Here is a 17,535-nt window from a genome sequence, read left to right as displayed (position 1 = left end):
ATGGGGCAGGACCTGAACCCACCCTCTTGAGGTCAAGTGGTAAAGCTCCATCCACTTAGCCAATTCATAGGAAACCTGTTCATAAACCACAGTTGCCCAAAATCACGAAGAACAAACCCTAGCCATGGCAATTCACCATACCTGCACTAATTCTCAAAACAAATGATCCAGAAACATTCTATGCATTCATACAAACAATAAGATATGATCAAAACATTTTGATTCTCACCTGTGGAAGGAGAATTAGGAGAGGTTTCGGAGGTGATTGTTGGTTTTGTTAGAGAGTTGTTAGTTTGGAATTTTTGTACGTGAGAAAGTTAGAAAAGGGGGAGATTGTTAGTTGCCAAAATTGTGAAAATAGAGTCCTATTTATAGATGAGAATTATGTTTATGGTTAAATGAAATTAATATATTTTTGGCATGGTTTTGAAGATTGAAAATTGATTGAGATTTGATTTAAGTCTTGGTGAGCAAGATTATGAATCTGGATGGTTTTGTGGTTGAGTGCAAGATTTTATTTGAAAATGAGTTGATTTATTTTTTTATGATTTTTGACTATTTTTTGCATAAAATAATGATTTTAATGAAAAAATAATATTTTTAAAATGTATTAATTAAAAATACAAAAATGGAAATTAAAATAATAAAAAATACGATTTTGTGATTTTTTTAAATGAAAAACTAAAAATAAAGTTAGAAACAAAATAAAAGGGAAAAAATGTCAAAAGTTAGAAAAGTGAGATTCAAACGCATGACCTTATACTTGCAAGCCTTACTCTCAAATCCTTACCAACTGGGCTATGTCACTTATTTGAAATAAAATGCCAATTAAAGGTGTATGAGGCATAGTCAAATATTTTGCTATTTATTAAAATATAAATAATTTAAGAGTAAACTATTATATTTCAAAATAGACTTTAAATCGAATATTTATAAAATTCAAGATGTCAATGTAAATGACCCCAAGATTTTTATAAAAATCCAATTTTGAAATAATTTTGAATATTTGAAGATGGTGGGCATATTTTGGGGTACAACACTATCCTATGCTTTTAGAAAGCCTGAAGGGTCATTGTATACAAGCTCAAGAGGAAGCAGAGGGAAACTCTTTTAAGAAGCTTGTGGGTCCTTGTATTGTGAGCCCAAGAGAAGGCTAGTCGAGGGTCATCGAGTGTCCTTGTTGTAGCACAAGAGAAAGCTATGTTGGTCTGACTTTATTTGGCTCTAAGCAAGAGGTAAGAGGTTTCAACGGGAAATAGTCCTCCTTAGGTGGATGTGCCCTATTGTTTGATCTAAGGGTTTCAAGATGTTTCACCAGGAATAATTCATCTTGTGGGGTAAGAAACTATGTTGTCCAATTAGGAGAGGCTTCACCTTGTGGCAGTTATAATAAGTTATAGACAGTAATTTAAATATGAATGAAAAGAAATGTTTTTTTGGATGTTTTTTAAATGTGTTGATAAGTTATCTGTTTTATGAAAGAAAAGAAAGTTGTTGGGTCTTACACTGAGGCCCAGAAGATTTATTTATTGTATGAACAAAAGGTGTTGGGTCTTATACTGTAATAGAGGCCCAAGAATTTGAGATGAGAAGTAAGGGATGAGACTTATACTCAAGGAGAAGCCCATTGATTTGAATACAAACATATGAGAGGTTTATTTAAAATCAGTTGAATGTTTTAATTGAAAATAGTAATGGTTTGAAAAAAAACACTTTGAATGAAGTACATTAAAAGGAAAAAGGGTTGGGACTTACACTCTATTAGAGACCCAAGAATTATTCACAGAGGTTTTGATTTCTTTTGATTGAAAGTTTGGAGGGTTTTGTTGTTTGAAAAACCCTAATCGTCTGTTAAATTGGGAATTGTTGTATAGCAATTAAAAACATACCAAGTTAAAGGGAAATGTCTCATCCATACTTGTTTAAGACTTAGAGATGAATTTTTATTCACATAATTATTTAAGCTTTGATTAGGTTTTGAAAAATCAAGAGAAAACTTATTTTTTAAGTATTTAAAAATACTAAAAAAGTAACCCTTTTTAAACTCATAAAAATATATTAAATAATTAATATATTTGTGTGATCATAATATATATATATATATATATATATATATATATATATGATAAGTGATTAGTGTGCAAAACATTATTTAAAAATTATTAATTTTGCTAGGTGAATTAATTGAGTGAAGTTGTAAAAAAAATGAAGAAAAATAGTGGTAAAAAGAAGGTTTTGGACCTCCAAGGTATTGAACCCACATCTTTATACTCACTACTCAAAACTCTTACCAACTAAGCCACGCATTTTGGTTGTTCAACACACGTGTTCAATTAATAATATATTAAAACTAACGATTTTCCTAGAATTTTGAAAACCTTCGCATCACCATCTTCATCTTCAACCTCAAGGTTTTTAGATTTTCAAATTTCTAACTATCTCATTTCTTAACCAAATGCAATGACGTAAACATGGATTTTGCTCATTTTTTAACAAGGAATACGATGGTGGTCTTAGAATTCATTTATTTTAAGAGTAGATTAAGAATTTCAACAAGAACACGAAGAACCCTAATTCTAAGTTTATGATATGAAATCGTGTGTGAGTTCAATTTGGTTCAATTGATTGAGGGTTAATGATCTAAATAGGTGCAAAAATATGATCGAAAATTGTTTTAACATTTATCATGCATTGATCATAGATTTCGAGTTTAGTTTACTACCCTTCAAAGGGAGAATATGGTATCTTGATATGGGTGTTCCAGTTGCAACATTTTGATATGGGAAGCTTTTATGATGATCATAGAAGGTGTTTGGATGCTCCAATTGGGTTGAGACGTTCTGAATTGCTCCACTCGGCTTCAACTGCAGCAGCACCAAGTTGAAGATGGAGATGATAATTCTGATGTTTCAGAACCTCAATGAGGACTTAGATTACTTTTACATTATATGTAGGAAGTGTAGGAATGCTAACTTTCAAGGGAGTATTCCAAGTTTGAAGAATTCAATTCTTCACACCATGAAAATCTTGAAATATGTGAGAAAGAGGGAGAAGTGAGAAAGAAAGAATTGTAGTTGCTTTGGTGTGATTTTGAATGAGAATGAGCTCTCTATTTATAGGCAAATAAAATGAGATAGCCTTGAGAGAAATGAGCTTGAGTTTGAACAACTTCGTATGTAGGTTATGGAATATTCCAATTATGTAATGATGAGCTTTTTGGCCATGGTTTTTGTAACACCCCAAATCTACCCCGCAATTAACAGGAAATACCAGAGTACAGAATCTCAAAATAAATGTAACAGAACGATTCAGGGCATCACAATTTGAAACAACCAGAGTCACATGCACATATCATGCTCGTTTACTTAGATACATAACACACATATAGGGGAACAATATCGAAGTCGTTAATCATCAATATAAAAGAAGTGTTCACGTCGCGGCGGAAATCCAGTATCAACGACAATATAAGTCATAACATCATGGCCACATGGCACAATATATCCAACAAGTCTCAACATAACATAACGGAGAATTTTTAACAAACATAAACGATAAGAAACAAAACATAAACAAGTAATCCAACGTCCCGCGAGTGCTACGTATGAGAGCATCGACACACACCGACTCGAGCTATAGGTACACGACTACTCCGCGTCATTACCTGCACATTGCCAACGAAGGGTAACATTCATTATAAAGAAATGTATGATAATATTTAAAGCGGAGAAATAATCATACATTAGTCACCACTCCTTGACATATATCACTTACTACAATTCACATTATTCAACATCTTACCAACAACAATAATATCAATCTCAATTAAGGCACACATAGTCAATTATCAAGTATGATCAACGAAACAACCATCACCTCGACACAAGTTAACATTCATGTTGAGCACACACAAATATTCAATTATAACTCATCATGCGACTTTACTTATGAACACGAACAATGCAAATGCATGTGGTACCATTGGAGTAAACTCCCGTCTCAAACAATTGCCATTGGGCCGTCTCAAACATTTGCCACATGGGCCGTCTCAAACAATGCAATGAATGTAACTCAATGATGCACATTCACAATCACACTTAACGACATAATCAACTCGAACGACATATTCCACGTAGACGACATGATCAACTTAAACGACATGGTCAATTTCGAATCTCCAATGTCAACCAAAAATCCAATTCAAGAAAAGATTCAAAGTGTTTCTAAAGTTATACTAAGCATACTCAATGGTAAAACATCAATTAGAGCTGCACGTAGGTCCAAACGACACTTAAAAAGGAATTACGGTTCAAAAGTTACATCATTTCAAAGTTGGAACCATTTTTGTAAAACAGGGTCCGCTTAGCGAAGGGTTCCAGAAGCGAAATACACACGAGGTCTGCTTAGCGAAGCACTAGCGACCCGTGTTAGAAGCCAAAAGCAAAACAAGGTCCGCTTAGCGGACTAGCTCCGCTTAGCGGAGGCGCGATTGTGCAAAAATTCAGTAACAGTATCAGACATGCATAATCCCCCTCCCCTCACCCATAACTCGTTCTAAACATCAAATAATCAGGTATAAGCATGAAATTTATCATCATTCATCACTACATATTAATTAAAACACATTTCAAATCATAGATTCATGCATTTTGTTCATAAACCCTAAATCTCTACACACGACTTCCATGGATACAAACATACAATCAAACCCACCCAAAACATCATCATACATCCCTTTAGCATGAAAGAATCCCACCCTTACCTTAGGTTTGGATTGAAGCCAACTCTATGAACTTGAATCTTGGAATTCTCCCTTTCTCTTCTCTTCACTCTCCTCTTCTATTCCCCAATTTTGTGTAAAATGAGTCCCTATCCTCTAAACCTCTAAAACCCTTGTTTTAGTTAACCTTTCTAACTTTCTCATAATACTAATGGGCCTTAAATCACACCCTACACTTACTAATGCTATCTCAAGCCCAATAACTCTCTTAATTTATCAACTTATATTATTTATTATAAAAACCCAAATAATAACACCAACATCACATAAGCACCTAATTAACACCTAATTAGTAAAATAAAACACATAGCATAACATGACATATTTAAATAAAATACGCAAAATAAAAACGGGCGTTACAATTTTATTCCAATCATCTAGATTCTCATTTCTTTAACTATGAGTTTGATTCAGATTATATGATGTAATCAAATTGATAATTTGGAGATAAGTTTGATGATTCAACATTTGCTAATGATTTCCAAAAAGTAATCATTACTTTTTCTCATGGCAAGTGAAAAATATGGTACTTTGATATTATCTTTAATGATGCAAAACTATACCACTTGCCCTTGGTTGATGACAATGTATTAACATGTGCATAATTGGTGAAGAACATGTGCATAATTGGTGAAGAACATGTGAAAAATTGGTCAGGGGCAAAACTAGTTATGCATAAAACTAGTTTTATGGAGCCTTCTTTGGAAAATTATAACTTCTTTCTCAAGTAAGATCCAATCATGTTCTAAGACTTTTTGGAAAGCTTAGATGATGTACTTAAACTATCTTGTTGATGGCTTGAAATAATTCTTCCTGGATCATTGTGAAAAGTGACTTGGAAGTTGGCGAAAAAGTTGCTAAAAATGACTTAGAAAAATTTTCTTAGTGTTGGAAGAAAGTTCATGAACCCATATCTCTCAAATGGTTGACTTTTTGAGAAAAAGTTATATGCGACAAAGTTGTAGATCTTGATTTTCTCTTCAAAATGAGCTTTGGTTGAGAAACTTTGGCCAACGGATGAGAAAGTCATGACTTTTCAAAGTTTGAATGAAGAATATGTAATTCTTCATTAAAAAGTCAAAACCCTAAAATGTTGATTTTTTGATTCTTGATTAATTTTCTTGATTTGTATTGATCAAATGGCTTCAATAATCATATGTGAATGATATTGATCATTACAAGTCTATAGTTGACCAAATTTCTCAAAAGTCAAAGGTGATCTTGAATAGTTGACTTTTTCAAATGAACTGAAATCTTCTGGATTTTAACTGAGGCAATCTCTCCTAGCCAAATGAGTTATATGAGTGACTCATAATAGAGTATTAGAGATTGTTGAGCCATGATTTGAGCCATAGGATCATGTCTTGATCAAAAGTCAACTTCCTAGGTGAATTAGGTAAAAAAACCCTAATTGTGGACCAAATGAAAATTGGGAGTTGTAGAACTTGAATTGAAGTACATCTTGGCTTAGACATTAATGTGGGGATCATTTGAAGATGCTTAAGCTCTTTGAATCATGTTTTGAAGCTTAAGGGTCTTCCCAAGTGAAAGCCTTGATTTCAGTCCCTAATGAATTCAAACCCCTAATTTGGTGCCTTTGAGGGAGTTGAGGCTTGATGCCCTGAGATTGAAGATCACATGTAGATGATTGAAGCATCTTGAGCCCTATGATTGTGTTGAGGATCATTTCCATCTTTGATTGATCCTTTTCCTGAATTTCCTGGCTTAAAACCCTATTCCGAGTACTTGGTGAACAAGTGACTGCTCTGGGTATCTATTTTGAATTGATGGAGCATGTGAGATGTCATACGATGTGACATCTTATGGGGGTCAAAATTTTGGGTATGACAGATCCAACAATTTGTTAACTTCTAGTAACATTTCCTTTAGTAATTCAAGTAATTCCGTGAAACTTTAATCCGACCATCCATTTATTGCCTTCAAATTAAACAACTTTAATACCGCCGAAAATCGTGTAAAATTTATGCATCATTTATATAAAGGGGTGTATTTATCACTACATTAGGTATTATAAATATGAGGATTCTTAAAAGAAGATTCCCCAATATCACATAACATATCCTCTAGTTGATCTTCCATATATTCATCTTCATTCACTCTTTTACTTAGTGACACCCGACTTTCCTCTTTATCCACCTCACCATGCCACGTCCATATTATATAATTTTAACATATACCATCACAACAAAGGTGCTGGAATATTTATTTCTTTGTACCTTTATTGATATTCGCACAAACAACACAAGGATAATAAAAGATACCATTATTGTCGGGAAGATGTTTATCAGCATATTCAAGGAATTCAATAACTCTTTTTTCATAAAACGGATCTAATCTATCGGTTTTTTTCCAACTACAATCCATAACAACTTCTGAAATTTATACACGTATAATAATGTGAATGACACACAGAAATCTAAACCTAAAGCAAATCTAAACCTAAAGCATATGAAAAATTTACTTTCATACTGACTTGAGCATATATACAAAGAAAAAAGGAATGGAGATGTTGAAGAGTACCGTACTTCGAAGTTGAAGAATCTTATGCACGTAAGGAATGAGAATGTTGAAGAGTACCATACTTCGAAGCTGAAGAGTCAATTGAATGAAGAGGTTGAATATTTAAGCATGTCCAACATAAACCAAGAAAAAACGAATGAAGATGTTAAAGAGTACCATACTGGGAAGCCGAAGAAACAAATGAACGAAGAGGGTGAAGATTTTAGCTGCAAATGAATGGATACAATGAGGGTAAAGATTGCGCCACCTTTGTCAATTCTCATTTATTTAATTAAATCATATTTAACCAAATAATTTATATATGTGCTAATGTATTAAACAATTTAAATACTATTAACACATAATTAAATTAAATCATATTCAATTCAATCATTCATTTCACTATAAGTACTCTATGAGTGTGACCTTGTAGGTTCTCTTAACGTTGGAAATAATATTAAATCACCTATTTAATATTATAAACAATTAGCGGTATCTAGCAACACATCACTGCTACCCAAGTGACGAGAATGTTTTGTAATCTGACATAACCTTCCTGTGATAATGATTATGTGTACAATTGTCCTTTTGCCCTTATATCTACATTGAACAGAAGACATATAATGTGTCACCCCCTGTATAGTTCAATATTTTATTCCTTGATCCCGGAGTATACTTGAAAACAACAAATAAGCCTAATATCTGATATCGACTTATTTGAGCATGACCATCCATTTTACAGTCATACTCTATCAAGGCCCCCCATAGATATTACTCCCTGTAACGCGGTTTTTAGAAACCTTTTTCAGAAACAGCACGCACAACCCTTCACGTGAAATTTGGAAGGAGGAAGGCACCCTTGGGGGGATGTTTCCTAGTTACACGAACTTTTAATTTATTCTAACGAGAAGGAAGGGAAAAAAGTTCTCAATCTACCCTAGGTGCTTAGGTGTGGGGATTTCACCTAATAGAGATTTGGGGTCTGGGAGGTTGGTTATACAGAGGGAAGGTATTAGTGTGACACCCCAATTCTACCCCAAGCATTTATGCGGAAAATATCGAAGTATAAAAATTCTCGACGGAATCAGGATGTCACACATTCAACATATACATAACCTGTCATGCTTTTTAAGCTAATACATAACACTATCAGGATTGCAATGAATAAACTCATAACATATATCTCAACTTCTGAATATCATAGTTTTCATATCATATTCCAAACTTAGGTTCAACATGCAACAGATTCTCAATGATTCAACAATTAAGATATAACATCTTTGAATAATAAAATATCAACAATACCAACACCTCCTCAAGTACAACATAAGAGGTTCAATAAACAAATAACAACATAAAGTAAGTGTTCATTCCCCCCGAGTGCTACGTATCAGAATAATAACACCCAAGACTCGACTATAAGCGGAAACGACTACTCATCTGGAATACCTGCACATTACCCTGGTGGAGGCAACAGTCAAACAGAAAGGGGTGAGATATCAAACTATATAAACAAGATTATGATAAACCGTACACTATGTAAAGAATATAAATGAATCATCGCTCCATACAACATCAACATAAACAACACAAAGAACATCATCAAAGAATAGTCTTGATATCAACACATAAGCATCTTCAATAAATCAACACCTAAGCATCACAATGCATAAACAAAAACTTCAACCAACTACAACTAACGACGACTTGAATGCGACTCAATTGCGCATATGCATGTGGTACCATTGGAGTAAAACTCCTAACTTAGAACATTGCCAGTAATTCTGAGGCATAAGGAAAAGCCTTCAACACGGTTGTTGTACCCCGAAATTTGCCCGTATATATTTTTATATGTCATTTCATTTCGAATGGTTGACATAGCCCAGTCAGTAAGGAAGCAAGGTTTGCAAATACAGGGTCCCGTGTATGAATCCCATTTCTAAAATTTTTCCCTTTTATTTAGTTCTAACTTTTTTACTTATTTCTAACTTTATTTTATTAATCTTTTATTAAAAAAAATAATAAAAATAATATTTTTTATCTGAAAAATTCTAGTAACTCACACTTGATGTCGTACTGGATGTTATGACATCCACAATTTACACAGCACAAAACGTTAAAATAGAAACACATAAAAACAATAAAGAACACACAGAAGTGTTTACCCAGTTCGACTCAAACAACCTACTCTGGGGGCTACCAAGCCAGGGAGGGAATCCAATATAAGCAGAATTAATTCGGAGTTAAACTCCCCCGTTTACAACTCCTCACTTAAAACCTACCCAATGAAATTCCAATCTATTCCTAGACCTAAGTATCTCCACTCACCCCCCCTCAATCACAGCAGTGATTACAAACAAACATAAACAAATTCAGAGAGAAGACACACTTCAAAAACACACCTTGATTTGCTTAAAAGCTTCAATCAAGAGACACACACTCGTGCTTAAAATCTTAGAGTGACAATTAATAAATAACCTATTCCATTACAATCATCAAAAGACAATTGCTTGGAGTACAAGAGACAGCTATAGAACTATGGTTCTTCACAATTAAAAATACTCTCTCTGCGTTCCAAATTAGGATTGCAGTGTTCTTATATGCAGCTCTAGGGCCTTGGGATTTTCATGAATCAAATTAGGGTTAACCAAGTTAACCTAATTTACACACCATCTAGTTGTTACAGAATGTGCTGTCATCGAAATCTTCTAGACGAAATATTCAGCACACAATAAAAGGTTTCGTAAATTGTAGATTGAGAGAAATCAGTAAACACATTAATAAAATATAACAGCCTCTGCTGTCAAACAAAGATGTCATGACATCGGGCATGACATTCACTTACAGAACCTGTATTAGCTAAACACAAATGCAACCTGCATAACACAATATAAATCATGTCATGACATCAGTTAAGACATTAAACACCCAGGTATGTTTTACCACAAATGCAGTCAACATAAAAACATTTATAATCTCCCCCTTTGGCAAATTTTTGGCTAAAACAACTTGTCACACCATATTAGAGAAAAACTTGAAGTAGAAACAAAACAACCAAACACAATCAGAGCTAATACAGTACAAACAGCATACACCACCAGTATGCACACAGTGCTCACAAAGCTAAACCAACCACACCACATGAGTAGTACACACAGATCAACACAAAATAAGCACATTAGAATTGTTGATCACACAAACACATACTTGTTGTTCTTGGGTGATATTACTTCTCCCCCTGTTTGGCCATAAAAGTTGCCAAAGCAAACAACTGTCTTCTCCCGAATAATTTTTTTTTAATTATGGTTCCTCAAAGATGCAGATCCTAACTTGCTCCGCAAGTTTTCAAACTGTGTAGCATCAAGGGCTTTTTGTGAAAATGTCAGCTAGCTGAAGTTTAGTGGATACATGTTCTAAGAAGATCACCTTGTTTTCTACGAGTTCTCTGATAAAGTGATGTCGGATATCTATATGTTTGGTTCTGCTATGCTGAATTGGATTTTTGGAGATGTTGATAGCACTGAGATTGTCACAGTACAAAGTCATGACATTCTGTGAAACATTATATTCAGTCAGCATTTGTTTCAACCAAAACATTTGAGAACAACTACTACCAGCTGCTATGTATTCTGCTTCAGCAGTTGATAACGAGACACAATTCTGCTTCTTGCTAAGCCATGATATGAGATTGTTTCCTAAGAAGAAACATCCTCCAAATGTGCTTTTTCTGTCATCAGCACTTCCGGCCCAGTCATCATCACAATATACAGTCAGAACAGGATCACACCCGTGAGTGTACAGTATGCCATAGTCAGAAGTTCCATTTACATATTTGAATATTCTCTTGACTTGGTTTAAGTGACTTACCTTTGGCTCTGCTTGATATCTGGCACATACTCCAACTGTAAATGCAATATTTGGTCTGCTGGCTGTTAGGTATATCAAGCTTCCAATCATGCTCCTATACAAACTCTGTTCAACACTTATGCCCCCTTCATCTTTGGTTAGCTTTAGATGTGTTGGTGCAGGAGTTCTTTTGTGACTCGCATTATCCATTCCAAACTTTTTCATTATGTTCTTGGCATATTTGCTTTAAGAAAAAAAGGTGAAGTCTTCTGTCATACCCTAATTTTGACCCCCCTGAGATTTCATACCTCCAGACATTTCATCAACTCAAGACAGGTACTCAGAGCAGTCACTTGTTTATCTGGTACTCAATCGAGGGTGTTCAAGAATAAAGAAGCTCAAGAAAAGGATCAATAAATAAGAGAACAACCTCTAATAAAATAATAGGACTCAAATGATTCATTTATTCACCTATGTTGATTAGACACCAGTCATCAGGACTCAGGTTTGCTCAGGTCACCAGACTAGGGTTTTGAGCCCATCAAGGATTGAAATCAGGGACCACATCTGGGAAACCCTAAAAAGCTCCAGGGCATCACTCAAAGTGTTCAATCATCCTCAAATGATCCCTATGACAATATCCAATGAGAATTGTACTTCAATTCAAGATTTATAGTCATCAATTTCATCTGGCCTACAAATTAGGGTTTTTGACCTAGTTCATCTAGACAGTTGACTTTTAATCAGGACATGGCTCCACAACTCAAAACTTGGTTCAAGAACTTCTGTTACCTCAATATGTTCCATTCACATCATTCATTTAGGGAGGAGAACTTGATTCATCACAAAAGTCCAAGATTTCATACTTACAGAGGATTTTGGGTCAAACCATGACTTTTAAGGATCAATATCATCAAGATATGATTATTGAAGTCATTTGACCAAGAAAAATGAAAAAAATCAGTCAAGTATCAAAAAGTCAAAGATTGACTTTTCATACTTAGAAATTTTTCTAAGTGTTTAAAGGTCTTTTTTTCAAAACTTTGGAAGGGAATATCTCTAAATTTCAAGTACAAACTGAAAAAAACTTCCAGCATCAAAGTTGTAGATTTTGATCCAATGAACAACTTTGTCACAAATAAATTTTTTGCTAAAAATCAACCATTGAAGAGATATGAAGCTTCAAAATTGCTGCCTTCGTGAAACTAGCAAATAACCCTAGTTTTCTTCAAACTTTAAGCCCATTTTTCACAAATTTCCCAAATGATTTTGAAGAAACTCCAAACTAATGAATTGGAGTACATGTTAAGGGCTTTCCAAATTGTTCTCAACCTTCTCCAAATACATTTTGAGCTAAGAGATATGATGGATAAAACTTAGGCATCTGAAGTGAAATTATAGGTCATGCCTAAGTTTGAAACTTGCAATTTTATGCAATGCCTTAACCAAATGGTACCTCTAAACTTCAGAATTACCATAAGGGATAGGATGGAATCATTTGCATCATTACACAAATAATTGAAGAGAATATTCCAAAACCAAAACATGTGATTATGTAATCATTATATGGCAAATGGTGATTAATCAATTGGAATCTTTTCAAAGCCAATTAGGGAGCTCTACACATCAGAATTGTCCCCTAAGATCAGAAGAGATCGATGGATGGGGAGCTAGCTCGAAATTTCATCATTGCATTTTGGAGATTCCTTGAATTTCTTCATGGCCAAGAAACCAAAATGACTTCACTAAGAAAGCTCACTCTCCCAAACTACTCTGCATCATCTGCCTATAAATAGAAGTGGATACCTCAGTAATAAGCACACCAAAGCAGCATCAAATTCTTGCTTTCTCATTCTCTCCCTCATGCTTATGGTTTTCAAAAGTTCTTTGGCAAGAAGAATCGAATTCTTCAAACTAGAGCTTTTCTTTTGAAAGTAAGCCTTCTAACATATCAAGGAGGTTCATTAGAAGTGATCCAAGTACCTGGAACACTTTTGTAAGTGCAAGAACACCATCTTCACTTTCATTTTGGAGCCTAAGAAGTTGGAGGTCTGTAGAACATTTCAGAAGGTGTCAAACAAGTCTAAGCATTCAGACACATTCCTTAGGGAGTAGTGAAGCTATCCAGATGGTCACAGCTCATCTGTAAGTGCAGAATCACTAACCTGCATGTTCACTTGAAGCTTAAATAGAAGGAGTCGAGCAGAGCATTTCAGAAGCTTTCAAAGTAATTCAAGTGGCCAGATAGCATCAACAAGGTCCCAAGAAGCTTTTGCAATCATTCAATCATAGCCAGAAGCTCTCCACCATCACCACGACCTTCATTTTCAGAGGTAAGTTTTTGAACTCCACCTCTTTAATTTACGTACCTATTATGGTAAAGCTCGATACCAGTTCATTCAGTGTCATTAGAGGATCAAAAGCCCTCTACTCTGATGCATTTATTCATCAGCATCATCATTTAATTTTATTTTTGAATTTTAGGGTTCTTCACGTATTCTATTTAATTCAGTAGGTATAGTTAATATAAATTCATATTAGTTATATATCTGGAATCATGAGTGAATTTAGAGCAAGTTTGCTCTTTACATCTTTGCAAATGGTTGAGATTTGAGAGATTTGGAAATTCAAAAATGGTGGAGCTGGAGGTTGAAGATGAAAATGGTGAAGCACGCCATTTTTCAAACTCTCTTGGTCACATGCGCTTCCACTCTCTCTTGCCACAAGGTCTGGGGTTCGATCCCCCCCTCAGACCTTTTGTTATTTTTTTCCAATTATCAAGCTTGTTTCACATATAACCAAACAAAACCCCTCTTTAGTCACACTGAGCGTGTAGCTCAGTTGGCTTTGTTTTGTGTGGTGACCATGAGGACGTGGGTTCAAGCCTTGGTGGAGAAAAAACCATATTTTTTATCACTTTTCCCATTTAATTTTCTTCACAACTTTAACCATTTGATTCACACTTCAAATTAAATCATTTTCACTTGATTTTTCACACACTTCTCATTTAATATATCTATTTTGAGAATATCCAAAAAATCACAAAAAATATATTATTTTAATATATTTTAATTAGGTTTAAAATCATATGTTTTAAGTATGTTTTAATACTTTAAAATATAGTTTTTTCTTTTAAGTTTCAAAACTTAATCATTTCATAAGTAATTTTGTGATAAAACCCTAATCATTTAGGTCTTAATTAGGTATAGACTTTGTCTTTACCCTAATTAAGTTGACTTTTGTCAAAACTTGAACTGTTTTCAACTTCGATCAAACAACGATTAAGGTTTTCATTCAACAAAACCTTATATCCAGCAAATCATTTTCAACTGTTTTTTTAAACAGTAAATCATTTTCAATGGGCCTCTAATAGAGTGTAAGACCCAACACCTTTTTCTTTTCATAGTTTGTTTTTCAAAACTGTATTTCTTTACAAAATCTTCTCATCTGTTTTCAAAACATTTTCTTGTATTTGAAGGGCATTATTCCCGGTGAAACTCTTCAGATACCTATGTGACCTAGTGTCCATCTTCACTTCTTCTATTTTCAAAACAAAAACATTTCAAAACTGTTTCCAATGAACATTCAACTGTTATCAATAAACAACCAAGCTACTGGTAAGGCTTTGTACATACATATTTCAAAGGCCTCCTCTTCATCTAGGTTAGGCTTCATAGCTTTCAATTTACAAGCTTTCATTTAAATTTTTGTCAAATATAAACTGTATATATATATTGTTTAGAACTACGTCTGAGTACAACCTTAGGACAAATAAACTATATATATATATATATATATATATATATATATATATATATATTATAGGACTATGGCCTAGGATTGAGAATGTCTTCCCGGTGAAGGCTCTTTCCTAATTAGATTTCCTTAGTTTAAACCTCAAGATAAATTATTCCCGGTGAAACATCTTGAAAAAGCCTTAGAACAAAAATAGGGTACATCCACCCAAGAGGAATTATTCCCGGTGAAACCTTTACCCATTTGCTTAGAGCCAAAATAAGTTCAAAACCACATAGCTTTCTCTTGTGCTATGACAAGGACCCTCGATGACCCTCGATTTGCCTCCTCTTGGGCTTACAATACAAGGACCCACAGGCTTCTTAAAATCATATTCCCAGCTTTCTCTTGAGCTTGTATACAAGGACCCATCATGTTTCTTATAAACATAGGAACAAGTCTTTAGTCACCTTTTAGCCTACCCTGGTGAGTTTCCTCTATTCTTAAAACCAGACTTTAAACAAGCTAAGAATGTCTTAACCTCAATGTTAAGTTCAACTTTTGGAATGAGAGACATGAAAAGTCTCTGTCACCTTTATTCTCAATCTCCAATAGTTTTCCTCCTTAGTCGAGTCTAGGTTCCACATCTGTCTATCCTCAGTCAGAGTCAGCCTTAATCTTGGGCTTTAAACAAGAAGTCTCAATTAATCCTTTCATCCTTTCATATCAATGGAGTGCTACCCATTCATTCATTAAACAAAATCCCCGGGAAAGGGTTAGCCTCCCTTAATTCCTTTATTTTAACAAAAACCCCTGGAAAGGTTCAGCCTCAAAAATCAATTCTTCAAATCAAATTTCCTTGGAAAGGGTTAGCTTCTAAATCATCTTTCAAACCTTCAAAAACTCCTCAGTAGAGTCAACCCTAGGGTTAGTATCAATCACTCAAACAAAATCCCCCAGTAGAGTCAATCTTCAAACTTGGATCTTTCATTCATCAATCCCTGCTTAACAAAAGTACAATCCCAGAAGGGTCAACCTTTAATCTCTAAACAATAGAGTAATCCTCACCAGAATAGTCCCCTGTGAGTCAAAAGATCCCACACTGGTAGATCTTTTCCCCATTAAGAGTCAGCCACAACCTTGGGCTTTGTACAAGGCAAATACCCCCCTTAGAGTCAAAACTTCTACTCATAGGTATTTCCCTATCCAAAGTTAGCCACAACCTTAGGCTTTGTACAAGGCAGATAATAGAGTCTCCCCAGTGATTCCTTCCCCATCTAATAGCCACAACCTTGGGCTTTGTACAAGGCAGATAAACATCATTTCCTGTGTCAAAAGATTCCTAACCTTCAGGATCTTTTCCCTAGAGAGTCAGCCACAACCTTGGACTTTGTACAAGGCACACAAAATAGAGTCATCCATACTCAGTCTCCTCAGCAGTCAGCCACAACCTTGGGCTTCGTACAACCAGAAAATAATGTCTTCCCTAGCTAGAGTCAGCCACAACCTTGGGCTTCATACAAGGCACAAAATAGAGTCTCCCTAGGTAGAGTCAGCCACAATTCTGGGCTTTGTACAGAACATTAAATAAACCTTTCAATCAAAAATAAAATAAACACTCTCCAGCTAGAGTCAGCCTTAATTCTGGGCTTTATACAGAACACAAATCATTCAGTTAAAGTGAAATTCCCGGTGGAGTTATCTCCCAGAGTCAATAAAAAACCTTTCAAGCCTCAAGCTTGGGCCTCATACAGGCCAGCTAAAAATCAAATCTTTCATACAATAGATAGACATAGCTTATCTCTATAGAGAGATATTTCTCCTATCTTACCACATTCAAACAAACAAATAAACATTTCAATTTCAATTTCAAACATTCTCCCATTTAGGACTTTGAAAGACATGCTCTGGCTTGTATCCCCAGGCTTGTGTAACTTTCCCTAATTTGGTCGAGAATCTTTCTTTCATTCAAGAGACACGCGACTGGCATACTTGCACACACACAAGTAAGGTCCCTCTCTTAATGAAATGAACTCAGCTTTTTTGTAACTTTAAATGTTTGTGGTGGAATAGTAGAAATACCTCTCTATAAAGATGACTTCATGTCTCTTTACTGTAAACAGAGATTTAATTCAAGCTTCAATCTTGAGCTTCAAGCAACGCATCCAAAAACAATTCATTTCCCTAATTAATTCCCCGAACTACAAAAAGCTCTGACTTCCATTAGGGATATGTAGGCATGAGATTCACAAGGAATCTCAGCGAGCTAATCAAAAAAACAAAAATAGTCAGTCTGTCTGTCTTTCATTTAATTCAATTCAATTCTCTCTCCTAACACAAAGGAGAAACTTTCCCAATCAATTAGCAGCAAACACAAACACATAGACATAGAGAAGGTTCCCGTAGAGTACTACAGATATGTAGGGTGCTTAAAACCTTCCCTATGTATAACCGACCTCCCGGACTCCAGAATTTCTAGTCTAGGTGAATCCCCACACTTAGCAAACTCCTAGGGTCTATTTGAGATCTTTTTCCCCTTCCTCCTTGTAGGATACTTAAAAAGTTTGTGTGCTATCGTAGGAAGTACTGAAACAAAATTCATCCCACAAGGGCGCTTCTCTCCTTCCAAACTTCACATGAAGGGTTTAGCGTGC

At 34.8% G+C, this 17,535-nt stretch overlaps 1 protein-coding gene across 1 annotated transcript in view; it reads right to left on the bottom strand.

Annotated features, from left to right (window-relative positions):
* The window catches only part of LOC131618801 (uncharacterized), a 46,214-nt gene that overhangs the window by 27,863 nt on the left and 816 nt on the right, over positions 1 to 17,535 (bottom strand). The window lies entirely within an intron of this gene.

The sequence above is a fragment of the Vicia villosa genome, linkage group LG7 (assembly GCF_029867415.1).
Source record: "Vicia villosa cultivar HV-30 ecotype Madison, WI linkage group LG7, Vvil1.0, whole genome shotgun sequence".
NCBI classification, from domain to species: domain Eukaryota; kingdom Viridiplantae; phylum Streptophyta; class Magnoliopsida; order Fabales; family Fabaceae; genus Vicia; species Vicia villosa.
The sequence above is the reverse complement of the archived record's forward strand: the minus strand, read 5'-3'. Positions and strand labels throughout refer to the sequence as shown.